Source organism: Symphalangus syndactylus, chromosome 3 (assembly GCF_028878055.3).
Source record: "Symphalangus syndactylus isolate Jambi chromosome 3, NHGRI_mSymSyn1-v2.1_pri, whole genome shotgun sequence".
Classification (NCBI taxonomy): domain Eukaryota; kingdom Metazoa; phylum Chordata; class Mammalia; order Primates; family Hylobatidae; genus Symphalangus; species Symphalangus syndactylus.
Genome location: NC_072425.2, coordinates 65,494,528 through 65,518,381, shown reverse-complemented (window position 1 = coordinate 65,518,381; position 23,854 = coordinate 65,494,528).

Genomic DNA, 23,854 nt, shown 5'->3' with positions numbered 1-23,854 from the left:
CTATAGAGCTTTTCTTGCACTTCCTAAGTGTGAAGACCCTTCTGAATGGGTATCACAATAATTTTTTGGAGTTATTTACCAGATATTTACCAGAAATACTTTCACTCACTTAGCCCAAAGCTACATGTTCATTTATCCAGTTATTCTTTCATTCATTTTATGTATTTTTTTTTTTTTTTTTTTTTTTTTGAGACGGAATCTCGCCCTGTCGCCCAGGCTGGAGTGCAGTGGCGCAATCTCGGCTCACTGCAAGCTCCGCCTCCTGGGTTCACGCCATTCTCCTGCCTCAGCCTCTCCGAGTAGCTGGGACTACAGGCGCCCGCCACCACGCCCGGCTAACTTTTTGTATTTTTAGTAGAGACGGGGTTTCACCGTGGTCTCGATCTCCTGACCTCGTGATCCGCCCGCCTCGGCCTCCCAAAGTGCTGGGATTACAAGCGTGAGCCACCACGCCCGGCCCATTTTATGTATTTTATACACATTATGTGAGCACATGAGAATATAGAGATGAATAAAACATGATCCCTTATCTTTTTTGTTTGTTTGTTTGTTTGTTTGTTTTTGAGATGGAATCTTGCTCTGTTGCCAGGCTGGAGTGCAGTGAGCCATCTCAGCTCACTGCAACCTCTCCCTCCTGGTTTCAAGCAATTCCCCTGCCTCAGCCTCCTGAGTAGCTGGGACTACAGGCGCTCGCCCCCACGCCCAGCTAATTTTTGTATTTTTAGTAGAGACGGGATTTCACCATGTTGGCCAGGATGGTCTTGAACTCTTGACCTCGTGACCTGCCCACCTCGGCCTCCCAAAGTGCTGGGATTACAGGTGAGAGCCACTGTGCCTGGCCCGATCCCTGATCTTAAGGAGGCCACTGTCTGGTGGTAAAGGTAGCCGTGTAAAAACAGGGTACAATAAAGTGTTTCTGGGACTGGGGTAGATGAAGTACAATAAGGCAAAAATGTGAGAGTAGTTTTCCATGCTGGAAATGATTAAATATTTTTTATTTAAAAAACTGCATAATTGGGGTTAGAAATAGAAGTAGATATACAAAAGGTGAGTAATGCAGAAGAGATATTCCCATCAGGAAAAGAAACAGAAACTGAACTATGGAAGCACGGAATCACATAACATTCTAGAGACCTGTGACTAGGGTGAGAGTGTAGCATACAAGAGCTGGAAGCATGAGAAGAGTGGTAGAGGTTCAGAAGGTCAGATGGTGGAGTTGTTCGTGTGCCAAGCTAAGGAGATATTTTAGCCCCTAGCTGGAGATTGCAATGGAAGCAAGCACGGAATCACATTCTTCATGCACGTGCACGGCCTGCATGTCAATCATTGTGGCCTTCTTCTTGCCAAGTCCAATGGTGTTCTCTGAATCCTCTGAGCATGGGTATCTTGGCACCACTACGAATCTGTTGATGTTTGCATATCTGATGAAACTTGACATCACTGTTCTAAGAACTTGGGAGTCTTTGGAGGGTTTTAAGCTTGGATGTGGAGCTGCCAGGTATGAAGTTTAGACGGGAAAAAAAAAAAAAACAAAAACACCTCACTATTTTTGTGCTGTGGAGGGAAAACTAGAGGGAGGCAAACTAGCACCAAAGAGAATAGTTACAACATGTGTTAGTTTGCTGGGGCTGCCATAGTAAAATACCACAGTCTGTGTGGCTTACACTGAAATTTATTTCTCACAGTTCTGAGGGCTGGAAGTTTGAGGCCAAGGTGTTGGCAGGTTTGGTTTCTCCTGAGGCCTCTCACCTTGGCTTACACATGCCCCCCTTCTTGCTGTGATCACATGTCCCTTTGTGTGTCCTAATATCTCCTTGTTAGGACACCAGTCATACTGAATTAGGGCCAACCTCAAAGACCTTATTTTAACTTAATTACCTCTTTACAGGCTGTATTCCAAATACAGTCACATTCCAAGTACTAGGGGTTTGGGGCTTCAAAGTAGGAATTTGGGGGAAACACAATTAAGCCCATAAAAGGACACTATTAATTTCTTTTAATATTACAGAAATGAAATATGAGGCCTGCACAGAGGTCATGGCAGTGAGATGAAAAAAATGAACATGAGAAACTGACTGGGTCTATATAATTTTGAGGTTTTCAGATAGTGTAAGAAGAAATAAGCGATGCATTCACTGAGGCATATAATTTTTGTTTGCGGCAGGGAGACATATTATTAATTCAGCTTTGGCTAGATTGAGTTTTAGACACTGTAAGATTTTTGAGTTTATCTAGTGAGTAGTTGGCTATGTGAATGTGAAACTTTGTGATACTTTAGCACTTATATTTAATATTTTAAATAATTCCATTGAGTTTCTTCTTGTAAGTGGACATCAATCAATTATGCATAGAAAGAAAAGAGTTTCTTGCAGGATAAACAGTCACAAATCTTTATGATGTTTCAGAAAATATTTGCTTCTTCCAATTCTTTTTTCTTTCGAGAAGCTCTTGAAATGTCTTTGCCTCAGTTTCTCATGATATATTTTATCAAAAATGCTGCAAATAAAATATGTACTTCTGTTTATTGCAAGAAGTAAGTGTTGCTTTGTTAGTAGAAACTATGTTGGAATGAATGAAACTAACATACAATGATGGGGGGGTTTCAATATCAGAGAAGTTTTTAAGATTTGACAAGCTAAACCTTTTGAAATAGCAAACGTTAACAAAAGTCCTGACTGCTTGTTACAGATGGATGACTTTCCAAATGTGACTTTGGTAAACAAAGCTGCATTTGAACTACAAGAGAGAACAAGGGTCAAAGAAACAGCGTTACTTCCAAGAAATAGGGATGGAGCTGGCAGAAAATTTCTGTTTTGTTCAAGGGCAAAGTTACCTTATATGATGAGTAATAATTGTAGCTAAGTGTGTAAGCTATTACAGAATGGTTGCAATGTGATTTTTATATAAGTACTTCAATGTTTATTAAATTTCTCCCATCTAGTTCATATACCTTCAGTTTACATCAGTTGTTCTGAACAGGGGTGATTTTACCCCAGGGGACATTTGGCAATGACTGAAGACTTTTTTTTTTTTTTTTGGTTGTCACAATGTGGGATTGGGGGTGGTTATTTCTGGTGTCTAGTAGATGGAGACCAGGGATGCTGCTAAACATCCTATAATGCACAGGCAGCGCCCCACAACAAAGAATTATCCAGCCAAAATGTCAGCAGTGCAGAGGTTGAGGAAATCCTGGGATCTAACAGAATAAGTGCCATTTGCTTTAAAAAGCAGAGAACCAATCTTATGAGTCGATTTTCAAGTTTGAATACAATTCTTCCCTAAACAATTACATGGTGGGGTGGTGGTCATGGTGGTGGCACTGGTGGTGTGTGTGTGTGTGTGTGTGCATGCTTGTTTTTACCTGGGAAGGTTGTTCTTTTTCATTAACTGCATTTCATAACTTACACTTCTGTGTTTAAATGGAATTAAGCGGTATCAGTATTTTCTTTTTAACCTTGTTTATCACATATATAAATTGCTGGACCTCACTATAACCTCGAACTCCTGGGTTCAGGCAATCTTCCCACCTCAGCCTCCTGAGTAACTGGGACTACAGGTGTGAGCCACCATGCTCAGTTAATTTTGTGTGTGTGTGGAGATGAGATCTCACTATGTTGTCCAGGCTGCTTTCAAACTCCTGGCCAAAAGCATTCCTCCCCCTCAGCCTCCCAAAGTGTTGGTATTATAGGCATGAGCCACAATGCCCAGCTATAATCAGTGTTTTATAAGATGTAAGCAAATAACACAAGAGTTCCTGGGCATGTTTAGTAGGAAGTGGTAGGAGATAAACATTTTTACTAAAATACCTCCCATATATAGGAGCTATGCTTTCAGTAATTAACAAAAATTATAAATTCAACATGTTCCAACAACACTAAAAATAAAATTTCAGTCTATTAATATGCACATCTTTGAGATGATTGGATCTATTTGCCAAGATAACTTGAATTAATCCCCAGACAAAATTTGTAAAATTCTACTTTGAGTCTCTAAGTGCCTAGAAAAGAGACAGATTTTTTTACTGAAATATGAAAGAATTTCATCTTCTTCATTAACAGCAGTAATCTTAGAAGTAACACACAAGAATCCTAAGAATGTTCACCTCACAATGAGATGCCACTTCACAGACAATAGAACGGCTGTAATTTAAAAAAAAATAACAATTCTTGGTAAAGATATGGAGAAATTTGAACTCTCATATATTGCTGCTGGAATTGTGAAATGGCTCAGCTGCTTTGGAAAATTGTTAGGCGGTTTCTTAAAATGTGAACTATATTTATATATTTGTAGATATTTTATATCTTCTATCTAGCAATTCTATTCCTAGATGTTCGACCAAGAGAAATTAAGATGTGCATGTACATGAAGACTAGAACATGCATGTTCACAGCAACGTTGTTCAGAATATCTAAAAGGTGGAAATGACACAAATGTCCATGAGCTAGTGAATGATAAACAAAATGTGGTATATCCATGCAATGGAATACAGTTGGCAATAAAAGGGATTGAAATATTAGTACATGATATGATATTGTTGAACCTGAAAAAGATTTAAGTGAGAAACTAAACATAAGAGATTACATTTATCCTATTTATATTTAATAAATTTATTTATTAAACCATATAATGCCATTTATATGAAATGTCCAGAAAAGATGAAACTAGAGAGTCAGAAGGTAGATTGCTGGTTGCCTGAAGCTGGAGGTGTGAATGTGGAGTGACTGCAAGTGGATACAGCATGTCTTTTTGGGTGATGGAAATGTTCTAAAATTAGATTGTGGTGATAGTTGCCCAACTCTGCAAATGTATTAAAAATTGTTAAAGTGTGCTCTTAAAATAGTTGAATTATATGGCGTGGAACAAAAACAGTATGCCTCATATAGCTACTTTTTAAAAAAGAAAGTGCTTTTCCCTCTGTTTACTTTCCTTGAAACAATATAGAGGCAAAAAGGACAGCTCAGCTTAAAAGACCAATACAGTGTGAGATTGTGAATGGAAAGACTTCATGATGTCCTTGTTTCTTTCCTCGTGGTTGTAATTTGTAAAAAGAATCAAACCTGTGCTAATTTATAGAAATTTCCCACCAGTGCAATTTGTATTGCATCCATTCCCTCTGTCCACAGACCAACTCTCTTGGTTCTTTCTCTCTTATTTTATCATCAGGTTATCATTTGGTGGCATTTAGAGCAAGAGTGCAAATGCATTTTCCGAGATCAGATGAGATCAGCTGTGTTCAGGGTGGTATGGCTGTAGACAAATGCATTTTCCGTACATAAGTTTTAAGAGTTTGGGGCCTCTGCACAATGAAAGAACAAAAATTGAGGAAGATCCTTATAATGAGATTCATGGAATCTTATTACCCAGGGATAATGGCCTCCCATTTCTTCTGCTCCCTTCAGTGAAATCACCTGCAATGAGGGAGAGCAGAGGCTGGATTCCACTGTCAGACTCCAGCTAAATAGAAGTGAGTGATACTAGCCCACCTGCCACAGGCAGAACATGAGCAAAGGAGAAAAGAGATTTAGAGCAGACAGTTGAAAAGGGCAAGAGAGGCTGACCAGTTTCAATATTTTCCTGAGGTTGCTTAAGATGCCAGTCTGCTTATAAATTCATTTTTTTTTTTTTTTTTTTTTTTTTTTTTGAGATGGAGTTCTACTCTTGTCGCCCAGGCTGGAGTGCAATGATACGATCTTGGCTCACTGCAACCTCCACCTCCCAGGTTCAATCGATTCTCCTGCCTCAGCCTCCAGAGTATCTGGGATTACAGGTGCCTGCCACCATGCCCGGCTAATTTTTGTATTTTTAGTAGAGACAGGGTTATGCCATGTTGGCCAGGCTGGTCTCGAACTCCTGACCTCAAGTGATTCACCTGCCTTGGCCTCCCAAAGTGCTGGGATTACAGGCATGAGCCATCACGCTTGGCCTATAACTTCTCATTTGAAGTGAGACCAACCTGACTCTCGCATTATGCTTTTCCTCCCCTCCCCCTGCCAGGTGGACCCCTGCCCATGCCCCAGCCTGTTTTCCCTTGCAATACCCAGAAGTCTGCCCTTTGTATAAGTGAGGGACCAAATCAAAGCTAGCAAATGGAATGTGTAGGTTATTTACGGATTGTTGCCGAGCAAATGTAATCACCAGCCTGCTGTACCTCTATCATCATTTCCCTTGACGAGAACATCACAGACTTAAATTTTGCAAAGGAGGGAGAAGTGGCCATAATCCAGCTGTAACAGTAACAGCCAATTCTGCTGTGATGGGAAGAGGTGCTGTATTAGTGCCAATACATTAACCAACTTTTCAATTGCAGCAGGGAAGCTGATTGCCATTATAATTCCCATGGCACTTCTCCACAGAGGTAACAGAACTGCTTGAATAAGCATTCATTTCCAGCTCTGCTGGGGTGTGTGTGTGTGAGAGAGAGAGAGAGAGAGAGAGAGAGAGACTATCTAATGCAAATGACTGGCTAAGACTTGAGAGTATGCATGGTGCCAGACCTTTCTGAAAGATTATTCTACCACTAGATGTATGATCTTGGGTAAGTCACCATGCTATTATGAATCATGGATTGCATTTGCCAAATGCAATGTCTGGACACAGGCCTTAAGGAACTGGAAGCTTTTAATTCCTGACTAGGATGCAGATTGCTCTAAATTTCACCAAATGGTAACCTTGTGATGAGACTAAGAGAGAAAGAACAAAGAGAGTTGGACTGTTGGAAGAGGGAATTGATGCCATCCAAATTGCACTGGCAGATAATGTCTGTAAATTAGCACAGCTTTGATTCTTTTCCTAAAATAACCACAAGAAAAGAAACAAGAACTTCATAAAGTCCCTCAACATACCATGCCATATTGTACTGGTCTTTTAAGTTTCCTGCTCAAGAGTTCTAAGCAGCCACTTAAGAAGGCTGACTATGCTAAAACTACAAAGCTGGAGAGGCTATGTCAGCATTTCAACTGACTTCCTTAGCAGGGTACATTCTTCCGGCCATCACTGGCACCACATCAGACACAGTAATGAAGACATTTTTGATCCTCCAAATAAGCCTACCCAGCAGCTGAATGTCCCATGTGACTTCAGCTGATACCACGTGGAGCAGAAGAACTGCCCTGCTGAGCCCTGTTCAAATTTTTTACCCACAAATCCATGAGGTATACTCAGTTAGTTGCTATTTTATTTTATTTTATTTTATTTTTTTATTTTTTGTTTTTTTTTTGAGACGGAGTCTTGCTCTGTCTCCCAGGCTGGAGTGCAGTGGTGCGATCTCAGCTCACTGCAAGCTCCACCTCCCGGGTTCACGCCATTCTCCTGCCTCAGCCTCCCGAGTAGCTGGGACTACAGGTGCCCACCACCACACCTGGCTAATTTTTTGTATTTTTTTTTAGTAGAGACAGGGTTTCACCATGTTAGCCAGGATGGTCTTGATCTCCTGACCTTGTGATCTGCCCACCTCAGCCTCCCAATGTTCTGGGATTACAGTTGTGAGCCACTGCACCCAGCCCAGTTAGTTGCTATTTTAAGCTGCTAGGCTTTGGAGTAATTCCAACAAATAACAAAAACACCTAGAGCAAAGCTGTTGAAAAGAGTGAGTGGAATAATAAAAGTGTTTATTAAATAGTAGCTTTTAATGCTGCTTTAATAATAATGATGATAATACTAATAAGAATAAACATACTGTAGTTTTGTCTAATGGGAAATCTGACCTCTCTTAAGTAATTTAGAGATCTAAAATCCTTGCTGACCTGCAGTTTTTATCTTTAACGACAGATGAGATGAGTACTTGACTTGAATACTTGGAGAATAACATATATCAAGCTAAAGAAAGTATTTAGTGGATACCTCCAATATGCCAAGCACCAATACACATTTTTCTCATTTAATCCTCACAGCAGCATTACAAGGTGAGCATTATGGATCCACAACTTACAATGGTCAGCGACGTTGAGTAACTTGTCCAGTTTTACACCTAGGAACTGATAGAGCCAAAATCTGAACTGTCTGCCTCTATGGCAGAGAAGAGGCCTGAGTTGAGTTGGGTCTTGAAGGATATGTAGGTATAAGAAGATGAGGAGAAAGGCCTGGAGATATTGTAAGGCATCCTGAGAAGATGAGCTGTGGTCTTCTGTGAAAAGTAGGGAAAAATGAGTTCCTATCTGAAGAATCTTATTCTCAGAGCTGAAAGCAATCTCCAACTCTCTACTTCTCACCTCCAGCTTGGCCCTGATGAAGACAGGTCTGCTAATGGGCCCTAGACAACCAGGGTCCATGCTAGAAATCTGGAAGAGGATGACTGAAAGTTCAAATGTTATTTCAGGGCTCTGTGTCTGCTTTCTTTTCCTCTCTTGGCTTGCAGAAAAACAAATGCTAACAGAAAACAAAGAATGCTTCCTTTATTGTTTGAGTGATGAAAGCCAACATCAAAGTTGGTGAAAAAACAGATTGGACTTGTTTAAGTATATTCTGAATTTCTTGCTAAATCATTATCTAACATAATCCCCCCATTGAAACTTCTAGTAATCCTTGCTTTCAATCTTCTGTGAACAATAAGACTTCCTGCATGCTCTAGCAGTTCTGGATTGGGCATGTGGAGTAGAAGGTTCTGGGCTGACAAGGACTAAATTCCAGGATCACTAGTAGGTTTTTGTTCCCTTTTGTAACACAGAGCCCCGTGGTGTCCTTGGTTCCTCAGATTATTCACCTTATCTATGATATCTTGACTTTCCACCTTCTCTAAGTGCCTTGACCTTAAAAGTAGTCTATGGACCTTATCAAGCTTTCTTCTCTAACCTAACTATTGGGCTATTTCCTTCGTTTCACTTCCAGGACGAAAGGGGAACGTACCCCAGACCCTCAGACAGGCTGGGGATAATGTTACAAATGTGCAGAAACTAGGAAGTACTCATGCTAGCTTCTCCCTGTTTCCAGCTTTGGGGCAGTAAGTAGGAATAGCAACTAAAATGAATGCACAAACCATCCAGTGCAATTGTGTTAACACCAACAAAAGTCTAGCTGAATTATATAAGTACTCCTAGAGTAAAAGCAACTTTCCTTCCTCTGGAAGCCCTCCTAGATTATTACAAAGATAATTTTGAAGGAGATGGACTTGGCAATGCTATTCATCTCATATGTTTGTTGGCAAAATAAATCCACAACACACAACATTGTTGTTAAATAGAATGAATATTACAAAGCCAATTTAAATCTGGAATAAAACCTATTTAAAAGGATGATCATTTAATAGTTCTTGAAAGCAAGTAACTACTTTCTCTGTGGCATAGTAGAAGAACTCATTTGAGGGAAGTGAAGACTGTGTTAGAATATCTGGGCCTTCCTCAGAATTTCTGAGGAAATGCTATGTGCAGTTATTTAGCCATATTGTTCCTCAGTTACTCATTTGAAAAATGGTATGAAAATAACGGTAGCTATCTCATAGGGTTTCTGAGAGGACTAAAGTTACCAATGTGTGAAAGGTTCTTAAAATACCTAGAATTTATTAAATAAACATGTAATAAATGGTAGCAATACATATAATTATTAAGTAATACTGAGGATTGGTGATTTGGAGATAAATGTCTAAATATCTATGGATCAGATACTTTAGGGTTAGGATGATGGGGATCACAAATGCAAGGTGGGACGAAGAGTTGATCCTAGGCCTTACGGAATCTCAACCTGTAACCTTAAACACTGTGTTGTTTTCCTTCGGGAACTCAGGAGGGGGAACCTGCCGTGTTCCATCAAATACTGCCATTACCAAGCACGTATCTTCATGTCGGTGCCTAGCTTTATCCAAACCTGGTACTTATAGTACCTATTATTCACTTTAAGTGCTGAGAAGTTGCATTAGGGCTAGATTTACACATGCAGTAGCAGAATCATTCCAGAGACTTTCAATGTCTTGTGTCATGACTAGAATGAGCCATACTTCTGGGTCTTAGGAAGGAAGTCTGCATCGATAGCAAGACTTTGTCTTTTGTTCTTCAAAAATTGTAATACCCCACTGTCATCTACCAAATGAAGATAGCCATTATTTATTTAACTTTGCAATGCTTTCTCTCGCCAGTTGCTTTGGAGTAGAAGCATCTTATTGTCCTTGGTTCATTGCTTTTCCCATTCTGTTTTTCCCTGGTACAACACATATTCCTCATTCTGCTGAATTCCTCCTTACAGACCAGGGATAAGTTATTCTTTAATGAATAAATGGAAGAAGACAGATAAAACTGGCAGCAAACAGCAGAGATAACTCGTGTCTGTTTTCCCCTGTAGCCTTCTTAGGACATCATTTTGAACTTTTCGCTAGAGCTGTAGAAAAAAATGAAAACATGAGTGAGCATTTGAGTCATTCTTCTAAATAAATAATTGTTTCCATTCCTTCTTCCAACCTATATGTCAGCATAAAGTCTCCCTTGACCCAGGAATGAAGAATTATATTAGTTATTAGTAAATGCATCACCATTTAGAGGGGGAAAAATGATATAATGTGCCAGAGAGAAGAAAAGTCATCTGAGAATTGAGGAGGGTCAAGGGACTGACTGATTTCATAGGACCAATACTTATTTCCTGGGCTGATTCACACTCTCTACTGGGCATCTCAGCACTAGAAAGATAGGCTTTTATTAGTAACAGTGTTTCAGGGCCCAGGGAAGAAAGAAGCCAAGATAATTTTCCTACAGAATGAGTCCTGTCTAGCTTCTGAAATGGTTGTGCAATATTATTTAATGAAGAGTGAAATAAGAGAAAAATATGGGTTGCCCTTCCATGTCTCGCACAGGCAAAGAAAAAAACTGAACCGTGGGTGCTTAAGAGATCTAGGTTTAAGAGTCTCTCGACTCTGAGTAAGAGAGCTCAACTTCTAGACTGGCTAGGTGGTAGGAAACAATGATTTTATGCTGCCTATATGTGGATAGGTATATTTCCATCCAAGAAAACGTGTATGTAGAGTTGATATGTAGTACTGTTGAGGCTGCAGAGGCAAGGCATGCAGTTTTGAAGCACACAGGTGCTGGTGCTCAGCTGTGATTATGCACTCAGCTTGGCTTCTTACTGTGTAATTCTGAGTTGCTGGCTTAAGTTCTCTGAATTTCTTTAGCATTACAATGGAGATATTATAGTTATTCATAGAGCTGTTGGAAGGATTCGATAAGTTAATAAAGTATCTGGACTAGTAATAGTGTCTAGCACATAATGAGCAGTCACTGTTAGAGCCAATAATTATCACATTGTTACTGTCCCACACATACGAGCCCCCACTCTGAGATGTCAGTCCTACAGAGCATAGGCCATATGGGAGCAATCACCATTATCCATTGTGTGTGTCACTTTATTCTTTGTCAAGTGCTTTCTCCTCCAGTTCATGATTATGCCCTGTGCTCGGGTCTAGCATGTCATAACCCCAGTTGTGAATCCTTGCTAAAGTATTTAACCTCTCAGAGCCTCAGTTCGTTCATCTGTAATGTTTACCCAATGCCCATTCCATCTTTACAAATTTAAAAGAGGCTCACATCTTATGTTGCCCTGGAGTCAAACCTAATTTTGTTTTTAAAGAAAGTAACAAATTGGCCAGGCGCGTTGGCTCACACCTGTAATCCCAGCACTTTGGGAGGCTGAGGCGGGCGGATCACGAGGTCAGGAGTTCGAGACCAGTCTGACCAACATGATGAAACCCTGTCTCTACCAAAAATACAAAATTAGCTGGGCATTGTGGTGGGTGCCTGTAGTCCCAGCTACTTAGGAGGCTGAGGCAGGAGAATCGCTTGAACCCAGGATGCAGAGGTTGCAGTGAGCCGAGATTGCACTACTGCACTCCAGCCTGGGTGACAGAACGAGACACCGTCTAAAAAAAAAAAAGAAAGAAAAGAAAAGAAAGTAACAAATAAACAATCTCTAGTGGAAAGAATACCCTCAAAGTGTCACCACTCCATTGCTCCAGAACCACACCTCCACCTGAAGGGAGGGAAAAGGGTTACTAGGATAGTCTTATACAAAGGCATCTTCAATAAATTTCATGGAACAAATGATGTATGCAGTGCACACCTGCCTCTTAGGATTAATTCTCAGGTTACAGTGAAGCTCAGAAAATTGCTATTTCTTGACCTAAAAGGAGGTTAAAACACTTTCAGTAGAAATCGATTCACTTTAAGGTATTTAGCACTGTTCATATTTTGTAAAAGTCTCTATGACAAGGGGGTTTCAATTGACACTTTCTGTAGCAGTTATAGGAAGCCCATCACACAGAGAGTGGAATTTGAATGAGTGTTTTACAAGATGGGCTGTTTCCTTTGTTTCACTTCCAGGATAAAAGAGGAACATGGCCCAGACCCTCAGACAGGCTGGGAATATTGGGATTCTTATCTGTGTTTGCAACATAGGGAGTTGCAAAGTGATTGTTGGAAAAATAAAATTAATTTTTTCTGATTCTTCTATTTTTCTTTTGCAAGGGGAATTTATGTTACACTTGGTCAAATAACACTATGTACAATGAAGGAAATGAGGTGTGAGGGAATCATCCAATAAAAAATGATAAATCATAAAAGATCATTTAGACAAAATGCCGTTAGGAAGAATTTGAGAAGGATGAAGATCTTTTTTTCATAGATTTTTAGGAAATGCTATCACAGGAAATTGCACAATTTATACAGTTGTTCTTCTCTTCCTTGAAAAGATAGTAATAAATTTCAAATAGAATTAAGAAATAATGCAGGCTGTCAGTCATGGCCTGAGACTGGTTGGGGAAAATTGCTTTCTGAGGAGACAAATTATAATTATAGTCATAGTCATGACCAACAAATCAGAAAACAAAACCCAAGTTATGCAAATGATTTCAAAGACTAATATGTGACCAAGGGGAGAGAAAGAATATCCAGATAAGATAAACCAAGGGGTCAGGAGGATATGGAGAAAAAGAAACCTTTATGCACAGCTGTAGAAGTGAAAATGGTGCAGCTATTTTGGAGAACAATTTGGCAGGATTGAGGGAAATTGAATATGTGCATATTGTAACACCCACCAACTGTACCTTTAAGTGTGCACTTCAGAAAATGTCTTGCCCAGATACTGAAAGAAACACATATGAGAATGTTAATAATAGCATTGTTTGAAGTAGCAAAGACTTGAAAACAAACTAGAAATACATAAATAGGAAAGCAAATAAAGTGTAAAATTTTCATATGAGGGCCTGCTACACTGGACCCAAAATAAATGAACTAGTTGTACATATAATAATATGAATAGATCAAAATGCTATTAACAATAAGCTGAAGGGTCATATAGCTTAATGCTATTTATGCAAATAAATAAAATATATTAAAAGTGTTGCTAGGTATTGTATGTTGACATACACACACATAAAAAGTAAAATTTGTGAGAGATGGATTGGGAGCAGAAGCATGCAAAGAGGCTGACTTTGAAGGGGGAAATATCTGATACAATAAAACATAAAAAGAAGGCATGTTTGAACCAATGATAATATAGTAATAACACAATGTTACCGATGAAGAAGATAAATCTTATTCTGTGTACCAGAAGTCAAATGTTATGTCTACATCTCTACAAAGTAAAGGATCTCTCTCTCTCTCAATAAACTCTCTGTATATATTTTACACATACATGTATATATCTTAACATATATATCAGCACACCTAGTATATTAATTGGGAAGCTTTTGGAAGACATTGACCAAAATGCTACTCAATCTGGTTTAAACAGGAAAGAAGACAGATGTGTTTTTGTAATTGAGAGGCTAACAGAGCAAGTCTAACTTCAGCCAGAACTTCAAATACTGATCACTGGAACATTGTTTCATCCAGTCTCTTTTCTGTTTCTCAATGGTATTGGTTTCATTCTCAAGCAGGCTGTCCCAAAGAGGGCCAGCTCCCAGCTTCTGATCCACCAGCTTAAAGAGAATGCCAGGACAATTCTCAGGTTTTCATTTCATTGACCTGGTTTGACTCTGATATGAACTTCTCAATCTATTTGACCAGACCTTATCTGAACAGTATTGAGTTACAGTGTGATTGTGTTACATCGCCAAGGGACAATTGGAAAAATCAAAATGGTTATTCCCCAAATTATGGTAAAGATTCCAGGGAATGCCAGAATAATGAGTGTCTACTTCACACACTTTGGAGACATAAGACAAAATGATGAGATAAACTGGAGTTGGCTTCTGAGAAACTAAATTTTTGGAAAAAGTTTTTCCCAAGGGGCATTTTAGTTAGTTAAATAGTTATTAGTTGAAATTAAAAAAAAGCATTCTCAGGCTGATTATGGCTACCATATGAGTCTCATGAGCAGTTAAAGAAGCAGAACATTTGCCTTGGAGAAGAAAAGGTTTAAGGAAGACAGGACACCAATCATGTAATGAAAGGGTTGAGTTGCTTTTGTTTCAGAAGACACATTATGACAGTAGATAATAGAATGTATCAGATAATAGTAAGATAAATTGTCTATTTGCCTTTTCTAACATAATAGATTGAGGGCTTCAGACTGTGATCTCTCCATTGTTTAAAACTTACCAGGGATGTTGTTGAAAGTCTTCTGAATATGAGACACAGGATGGACAAGGTAACACAATAAAATCTTCCATTTTTAGTAATCCATGACTCTATACAAGTTAAGTTGTGCACATTTTAAAAGTTGCTGAATGTGATGTGGCTTTCCTGGTGGTAGTGAAATTTTTACATTGTGAGATCTTTTTTCAGTTGATAAAAATTTAAGTCCCAGAAGTATTATTCATTGAGTGATCTTGAATATGACATTTTTCTTGGTTCCTGATGAATCATCTTTGCAATACTTACCCAAGTAATTCAGATAAGTGGAAAGAAAAAAAAACTGTACTGTTGATACCAATATTAACCTTATCCTTCTATGAATACCCCATACTAGGAAAAGAGATAATAACCTCTTCTAACCCTGACTTATTTTTTAATTTTAAAAGTGTTTTTTAATTACCAATTCAGACTTGGTATTTTGCTAATTACATCAAGAAAACACCAACACCATTATGCAAAAGTCATTTTGAGGGACAGTTGTGGAACTATTTTACTGATCTCCGAGGAGTATGAAAGTGGAAAAGAATTCCTTGTGTTTCAGAAAAATTAGACATGCTGTTTGACATCCTGAGGAAACACCTAAAAACATGTAGTAGTCTTAAAGACAATTCCCAAATGATGAGGAAGCCAGAATTTCCATGACAAAAGAGGGAGCAGATTCAAGAGCAATAATTTCAGAGGAATGGTAGTTCTTAAAAGTGAAAAATCTATTGTTATAATTGTTGACATTGTTGAACTGAATCACCTATTTCTAAATGCCTGGACACTACATCTTTATATATTTGAAAAAAGGGCCTATGCTTTATGTCATCTCCGCCCATTGGCTGGAACAGAGATATTAGCATTATATAGACGTTTCCTAATTACCTTAGCTCTGGCTGTGCCATTAGCCCCTATCTTCGATCTGGCATGGCGAAGATGACACAATGTAACTGACTTCCTATTTCGATTAGCTCTTTAAAGGAAGATGGCTTCAAATACCAAGGTCATAGTGATAACCAAGATGTTATCACTGGGAGACAAGCTCCTGACTATGACTTCCTATGGAAGGATGATTGGAGCCTGTGTGGAAGTGTGCCATGGCTGAGTGAACAGCCTGTCAAGGAATGTGTTATTATCAGTGTAGAACCCAGACTTGACTGGATGTAAACTTACACACAGATTTAAACATGAAATCTGTCTAGCAAATGTGCTCTTGTGATGTAGGATACTTTAATAAGGATTAATAATAAATCGGATACTCCTGGCATCGGCCGCTTGTTTTTCACTCCTGATGTCACCTTCCATGGGACTGAGCTCCACTTGTATAAGACTCCTGAGCTGCCTTCACCTGCTTCACTCACTCTGCCCCAAGGAAGGTGTGATCATTTCTCAAATTGGTAATAATGAGAAGAAAAAGTGGAACATGCTTGACCCAGCTCCCCTTTCTCTCTCTTATGATCGGATCTGGTCCTAGAGGTCATACATCCTTAGCCCCTCGGTGCTGTGGGTCTTCCCTATAGAGTCTTCCTAGGTCCAGAATTGCTGCTGACAGGGTATGAAAGTCTATTTGATTCTAGAGTCCAATATTAGGAAACACATATGGCCTCATCCTGAGTTATATCTTCCCACGTAGTCTTTAGCAGAAATAATGTCATAATCGGGTCTCCCATTGGACTTTTTGTTTTGTTTCTCATTTTACTCAAAACCTAGGTGAGGATGAGTGGTATTACTACTGAAGCCTTTAAAAGTCCCCATGTTTCAGCATACAGGATTATAGTGATTCTGTGAGTGCGTACTAGATGGTATGTTCAAACGTAGCCATTCCCCCTTTCCCAGTGGAGGAGATGCTCTTGAGTTTGACTTCAATAGGAAAGAAAGATTTTTATTCCTAGCAGGATGACTGCAACTTTCTCTGGGCCCCAAGTTTTCTATATGCTGAGTAGCTGGTCTTATCAGCAACACTAAGGCTGCCACACACCCAAATACTCTGCTACTTCCCCACTGACGTGTGTGTGTTGTCGTGCCTGCCCTATAAGAAGGGAGGAGAACAGGGGACAGAGTCTTCCTGTTAGAACATACCAAACTCCAAAAAATTCCAAACAATTTACTGTTTTCCATATGCGTGTGACAAAAAGAATTTGATCCTGATTTGAATAAGATTCAGGCTTACTATAAATCCTTTGAACCTTCCTTGAAAGATAAATCCCAGTATCATGATCTGTAGTCCATAGAAGAGAGCAAGAAACTATATGGATTTTCTGCCAAAGACACAATTGTTCTATTTACTAATAAAAGGGGAAACATATTTTTATCCTGCAGTCCTTATGTAGTCATGATACCAGATAATCAGCTCCAGAGATAACTTCAAAAAAAGAGCAGCTGGAAAAATTTCAGGAGATATTTTATCTGTACCACTGCATACAATCATGCAAGTATTTACCCCAAGAGGCTGGACCAAAGGAAAGCAATTTCCAAAATCAAGAAGACGATTTCATCATACAAGAAGAAAACAAATTGTGACTTACTAACTCAGAAAGATAAACATGATTTATAGTAATTTGAGTGCCTTCATGGTATGGTTTGTTTATGGTGTGGTATGGAAACTAACATAATATATGCAATCTTGCTTTATTAATAACAGCACCAAACTCATGAGTTGGCAGCCATGTATGTGTGAAAAGTGACTGGTGTAAGCATGGTTGGATGCAAAAGTCACCAAAAGCCTAGCTTTGCCTACTGACTCTGTCACTACTCATCTGTGTGACAGTGAACAAATATCATCCTTTCTAGACTTCAGATTCTTTATCTGTATAATGGCTTGGTTGGCCAAAATCAACTGCTTGCAAATGCTTAGGTGATAAAGGTAAGAAGTGGTTCAAGTCACAGTTGACGATAGGCTCCTTTTAAATAGGGCAGTCTGATGCTGTTCATGTCCATGTTCTTGGAATAGTTAGTTGCAGTTAGGTGTGCTCATAACTTAGTTCGTCATTAGCTCAAAACTTCTGCCACTGCATATGTGACATCTGTGTACTGATTTATCTATAGCTACAAGTTTTGGTATGTTGTGCTTTTATTTTCTTTCATCTCAAGGTATTTTCTAATTACCCTTGGGATTTCTTCCTGACCCATTGGTTATTAGGAATGCATCATTTAATTTCTAAATAATTGTGATTTTCTCAAATCCTTCTGTTATTTCATTTTTAATTTTATTGTGGTCTTAGTATAATTTTAGTTATTTTATGTATATTAGGGCTTGTCTAATGGCCTAACTATGGCCAGTCTTTGTAAAAGCTCTATGTGTATCTGAGAAGAATGTGTATTCAAGAATGCATATTCTGATGTTGTTCGGCCTCTATGATATATTGCTAATACTATTGAATAATATATTAAGTAAAACAACTTTTACTGATCTACAAAGTGAAATTTCTAACCTAAATTTGCATCTTTTTGGATACAAAAAAATAGAAATAAAATTCATGTTTTGAAAGGTTATGTGAATGGGGTTTGCAAGTTAAAAATGTCCAGAAAATACTGGGCCAGGCAGTCTCTAGGTCTTTATGTGGGTGTGTATAGTTAGGGCCAGTTTTTGGCTCAGCAGAAAACTTAGCCTATGTTCCAGGAGGTAAAAGGAAGATGAGCAATACACAAAATTATAGCCACTTTTACTCTCTTAGGAAAAAGAGGATATAAAACTATTCACAAACATCTATCAAACTCCTCTCATATGTAAATTTTTGCAAAGATTTATGTTAAATATTTTAATCTATTATTTCAGAATGTGATGTTAATTTCTCAAATTCAAATTCTGCTGTCTGACTGAGGTTTGCTGTGCTAACCAAAAATTACCGAATCTTGCCTCCAGTTGGATTTAGAATAAGACCTTATTGTGGGCACTACAGGGCAGAAAAGAAACAAATAATTCAGGGCTCAGCAATTGTAACAGAGACTTAACTTCTGCTGCTCATAATTTCTGTGACTCTAGACAATTCATTACACTGCTCTATGCCTTAGTTTTCTGTTTTGTTGAACTGAGAAAAGACCACCTATTATGTCAAGGAGATTGAGGACTCTTCTCGATCTCTCCATCCTACATTTGGGAGGTATTATGACAGATCTCCAAGGTGAAAGTATATCCTGTTCATATTTTGAAATACGAAATAGTTCCTATTCGTACTTCAAGAAAGTTCATATTTCACTTTCTTTTCTGTGAGTTTACAGACTCTTCCCTTAGTTTACAATTTAGGGAAATCTCTATTTTCCTTAACCACATATTTTTCAGTGCTAATAATGCAAGCATGACAGATTTTCAAACCAGTGGGAGATCAAGAGTCATGGGAGGAAAATGAAGAGAAGAAAGAAGAAATTTAGGTCCAAATATTGTCTTCATTATATTGTGTCCTCTTAAATATTGATCCTTTCACAAACCTGAACAAGTTATAGGGAAAATTAGGAAAAAGAAAAACTTCCTTTTTGTTTTTGCTAAATTCCTTTTCATCTTTCTCTTTTTCCTTTTCTTCTTTTCCTCCAAAAACTCTGAGGCTCTTCCTGGTATGTTGTGTCCCAGTCAGTGCTTTGCAGTATTGTGTTCATTGATTTATTCATTTCTCCATCTAGGAAGTATTCATTGAGCAACTAGTAGAACCAGGCTCTTAAGATCTTCCAGTGAATAAAATAGATAAAAGTAATTTTTAAGAACCTTGTATTTTAAAAAGACTGGGTGCAGCTGGAGCAGAGAGGAGGGGAAAGGATGGGAGATGCAGCCAAAAGGTAGCAGGAGGCCAGATGATGGAGGGCTGTGAAGGCCATTGTTTGAACTTTGGCTCTTTTGCTGAGTGGTGTGGGAAGCAACTGGAGGTGCTCTGAATGACACAATCTGACATAATTTACTTGGGTCACTCTAGCAATAGTGTGGAAACAAGATTGGTCCTCAATAGTGCTGTTCGGCTAATGGTAGGATTGTGTTGCCTGACCCTCCTGTAGGTGGGACTGTGTGACTGATATTGGCCAAGGGGTTGTAAAAGATAGGAACACCATTCACTTTCAGATGGAGAATCTAATTTCTGTTGTGAAACAGAAATGAAAAGCTGCACTTTTACTTCACCATAGCAACTTAAAATAATTCAGATAGTGACTCCTCTATCGTCAGGAGTAAAGACCACATAGAGCAGAGGCCCTGGCTGACCTGCAATGGACATAAAATGTGAGTAAGAAATAAACCATACTACTTTAAGCCACTGAGTATTTAAGGTGGTTAATTGGTAACTCAAAGTAAAATGCTGTCATGACAAAAAACGTAAATATATGGCATTGCCTTAAAAAACTGGATGTAGACAGCAAGCCTATTATCAGAATTTAGAGGGATGATACTCCATTACTTTTCAATGAAAGTTATTTGGTAAAATCTTTGATAACATGGAAAGCAGATCAGGTAACTCATGAACATATGGTCCCAGGGAAATACATTGGAAATATAAATATTAGCAGTGTGTGTTGGGTGATGTTGGCTACATTTCACAATGTATTAGTCAAAGAGATGACCTCAGAAGAGAACACCCTGATTTGCAACATGAATGAAAGGGATTAGAAAATATCCACAAAATTGCCAATATGTAGAGTGGAAAGGCACTCTTCTTTACAACAAATAAAAAATATAAGATCTAGAAATTCTTTGAGGTGCCAAGTGGATTAAAGTTAATACTTACAGTAGCGATCAAAGCAAGAGTACAGCTGTCCCATCACTGTTCAAAACTCTAAGTGGGTTAAGTGATGACCCACAAATGATATCAACTGGACAAAACCACTTAGGAAAAAAGGCTGGAAGTACAGGTCTACCCAGGAAGCCAGAAGAACCCAAGTTATTCACCACTAAGTCTAGAAATAAGGGGTTGAAAGAGTGAAGAAATGCAGCATATCAAGAACTCTCTCTAGAAAAAAACAGTAAATGACTATGACTTTTGGCTTATGAGTTGACTACCATCAAACAGATAAGAAGTCTACTAACCCTTTGAGACTGTTGTGTTGTCAAAGAAACCATGAGCCAGGACTCAGTGTCTCAGGCCAATGGAAACTTAAAATAACTGATGAGCCCCAACATCCTACAGGCAAGAAACAGGTTATAAAATTTCCCAAGGATACCAACATCTATTTCAAATGTAGCAAAGGAGAAAATTGGAAAATGTAGCTCCTTCCAGAGAGTGTAGCCATGAACCACACAGGGTTATTTTGAGTTTTTGAGTTCAAAACACCTAAAACAGTGCCTGGCACAGAGTTTGTGTTTGCTGCTGTTATTAATATATTTCCTCTTCCTCTTCCTCTTCTTCTTCCTATTTCTCCTCCTGCTCTTTCTCTTCCTCCTACTTCTCTTTCCCTTTCTTCTTCCTCCTCCTCTTCTTCCTCTTTTTTCTCCTTTTTTTACTTATGTATTTAATTGATAAATAACAATTGCATAGATACAGTATACAACTGTTTTGCAATATGTATACATTCTGGAATGGCTAAATTGGGCTAATTAACATGCATTACTTCACAGACATAATTTTTTTGTGTGTTGAGAACACTTAATATCTAATCTTAGCAATTTTCAAGAATACAATACATTGTTATTAACTGTATCACCACATTATACAACTCCTTCTTCTTGTCCTTTCTTGCCCAGAGCCTAGTTGTGAAATCAAATGTGTTTGATTAGAGCTGATATCATGAAGTATTTGTTGCTACTTTCTTCCCCCTCAAGTTAGGTTCCAGAGAATGGATGAGAATTTAGTTGTCACGTCCCATTATTAGCTTTTGGGAAGGTCTGTCTTATTTCTAACTGAGTATTTCTCAAACATTAGCTATACATTAGAATTACCTGAATCCTTAAAAACAAATACTGACACTTGGGCCTCACGTGATTTTGTAGCCTTCTGACTTCTGAACTTCAGGTTCTTGATATTTTCAACTCTTTGATCCTACTTGTATTGATAACCCTCCTTGTTACAAGTAAGAAATCCCCACTTAGGTCCTTTGTTGGACCCTGCCAAGGAAGAGAGGAGTGATTTTTGGACTGCTGAGCTGCAGTTGGTGACAGATTTTTGTCAACTGCCTAATCTCAAACTTTCGATAAACTTTGTTGGAAATGAAATAAATGAGCAAAAATGGAATAAATGAGCCAAATACACCTCATTTTGTTGAATTAATTTGAATGTTTTTTCATCCAAAATATAGATTTTTATAAGCAGGTGGCCAAATCCCTTTTGTCTTTGTTATGGGTATTTTCACATCTGCTTTGGCTAACATCTGTTCACTTTCTTATAAGCTTGAATATTGACTAAGTAGTAATCAGTTGTCAAGCTGGTTCCCCGTTGTCTTGTCAATTTCATATTAGTCACAATTACCATATTTCTCCAAACTTATCTGGTGCATATCTGGAGAGCACAGACTGTTCTTTCCCGCTAGGCTGCTGCCAACACTCGCCTATATGATTTGATTCTGTGTGTGCAACCCTCTCATAGCTACAGCCCCAACTCAATTACTAAAAGTCCCTAGATTCTTTGTTTTACTTCCAAGTCCTTCAAAGTATAGAATGCCTTATAATACATATTTTGTCACCAACATGTTACTTACTTTGCTTCTCAGCACTCCTCAATTCAACTAACATTTATTGAGCACTTACTATGCTCACAGGATGTGTGCTGAAAATCAGAAGCGTACAAAGATAAGAAAGACGTGATCAAGGATTAAAAGCCACTTTCAATCTGGGAAGGCAAAAGATGTGTGCATGGATAGCAAGACATGAGATAGGTTTTTTGTAAGCCTTAATTAATAGTAAGGCAGACAGAATAGAAGAAGTTGAGAGCAGCTTGCTCAGCGCTGGAACACTGACATTTGAGATATTTGAAATCTCCTGTCTGTGGGGGTAGAGACACTAATCAAAATGGATAGATTCCCACTCACTTGCTGATCTACAAACTTAATATATTCATGAGAGATTGCATTCCCCAGGGCTAGTCTGTAAATAAAAATGACCCTAAGACATCCCTTTTTGTTTGAGACATCCCATATGTTTCTATTCTTCTCATGAGAATATACCCTCAACTCTATAGTAGGCTCTATCAATTCTGAGCACTTGAGCTTGATTATTTAGCTTGACAACTTTAGTCTAATCCAAGCCTCATGACAGTATATATGGAAGGTATCATTATCCCTGTGTAAAAACTGGGTAAAAAGATCAGAGAGTTTAAATAAATTTTGTAATATCTAGCCTATGGCCAAACCATGTTTTGAGCACAAATGCTTTAACTAAATACCCAATGAACACATCATAGATGCCACATAAATAAATGAGCTATCGTGAGTGTAGCAGAGAGAAAGTTTTCCTTTCTTGGTCTATCTTACCACGGTGCTCAATGCTGGCCTTGAGCTTGACACTGGTGGACTATACGACTCTGAGGAGCACCATTCACAAAGAATATGATAAGAATGATGCTTCTTGCACTGTGACCTGTCTATACCACAGAATAAAGGGAGCAATGAAAGAAAAAATACTCAAACAAACAAAAACAAAACAAAACAAAAACCAAAAAACAATAACAAAAAAGGCAGCAATGGAGAGTGACCTAATCAAACTGTAAGCTATTTATTGGTATACATTTTGACTTTACAGAGTATGTTAACATAAATGAACATGTATTTTAGTAATCTTCAAATCATAAATATTCAAAATGTCCATTCACAGTTTTCATAGATGTGTTATGAATGAGCATGTGTACATTTTTAGTTAGAAGGTATATATACACACACATATATACATACATATATACACATATATGTGAGTGCATATATATACACGTATATGTGTGTATATGTACATGTATATATACGTGTGTGTGTGTATGTGTATATATATATTTGGAGTATCTACCCCTCACAGCTAAACTATATATTTGAAGGCAAAGAGTATGTTTAAATCATTTTATGTGATGATGTATTTAGTCAAAACTTTGCCTGCTACATATCTGAATTAATTTTGAAGCTGCCTGTGATGCCTAAAATGTAGGCTAAAAATTGGCTTCTCCCTTCTTCATGTTTTCTAGAAGTTATACTTCATCTCAGATTGAAGAAATCCACATGTTCCCAGAGAAGTGCTCAGTTCATTTTCTGCTTGGACATTTTTTGTGGTGCCTCCATACTTGAAAAAGTATGAACAGATGAGAGCTTAGATTTGTGCTCCCAAATTGGGCACAAATCTAGAGTAATTGTACAACGCCATTCTATTTTTGTAACTTGCATTTAGGTATGAAACAATTACAAAAACCATTATTTTTTTATTCTACTCTTGTCTT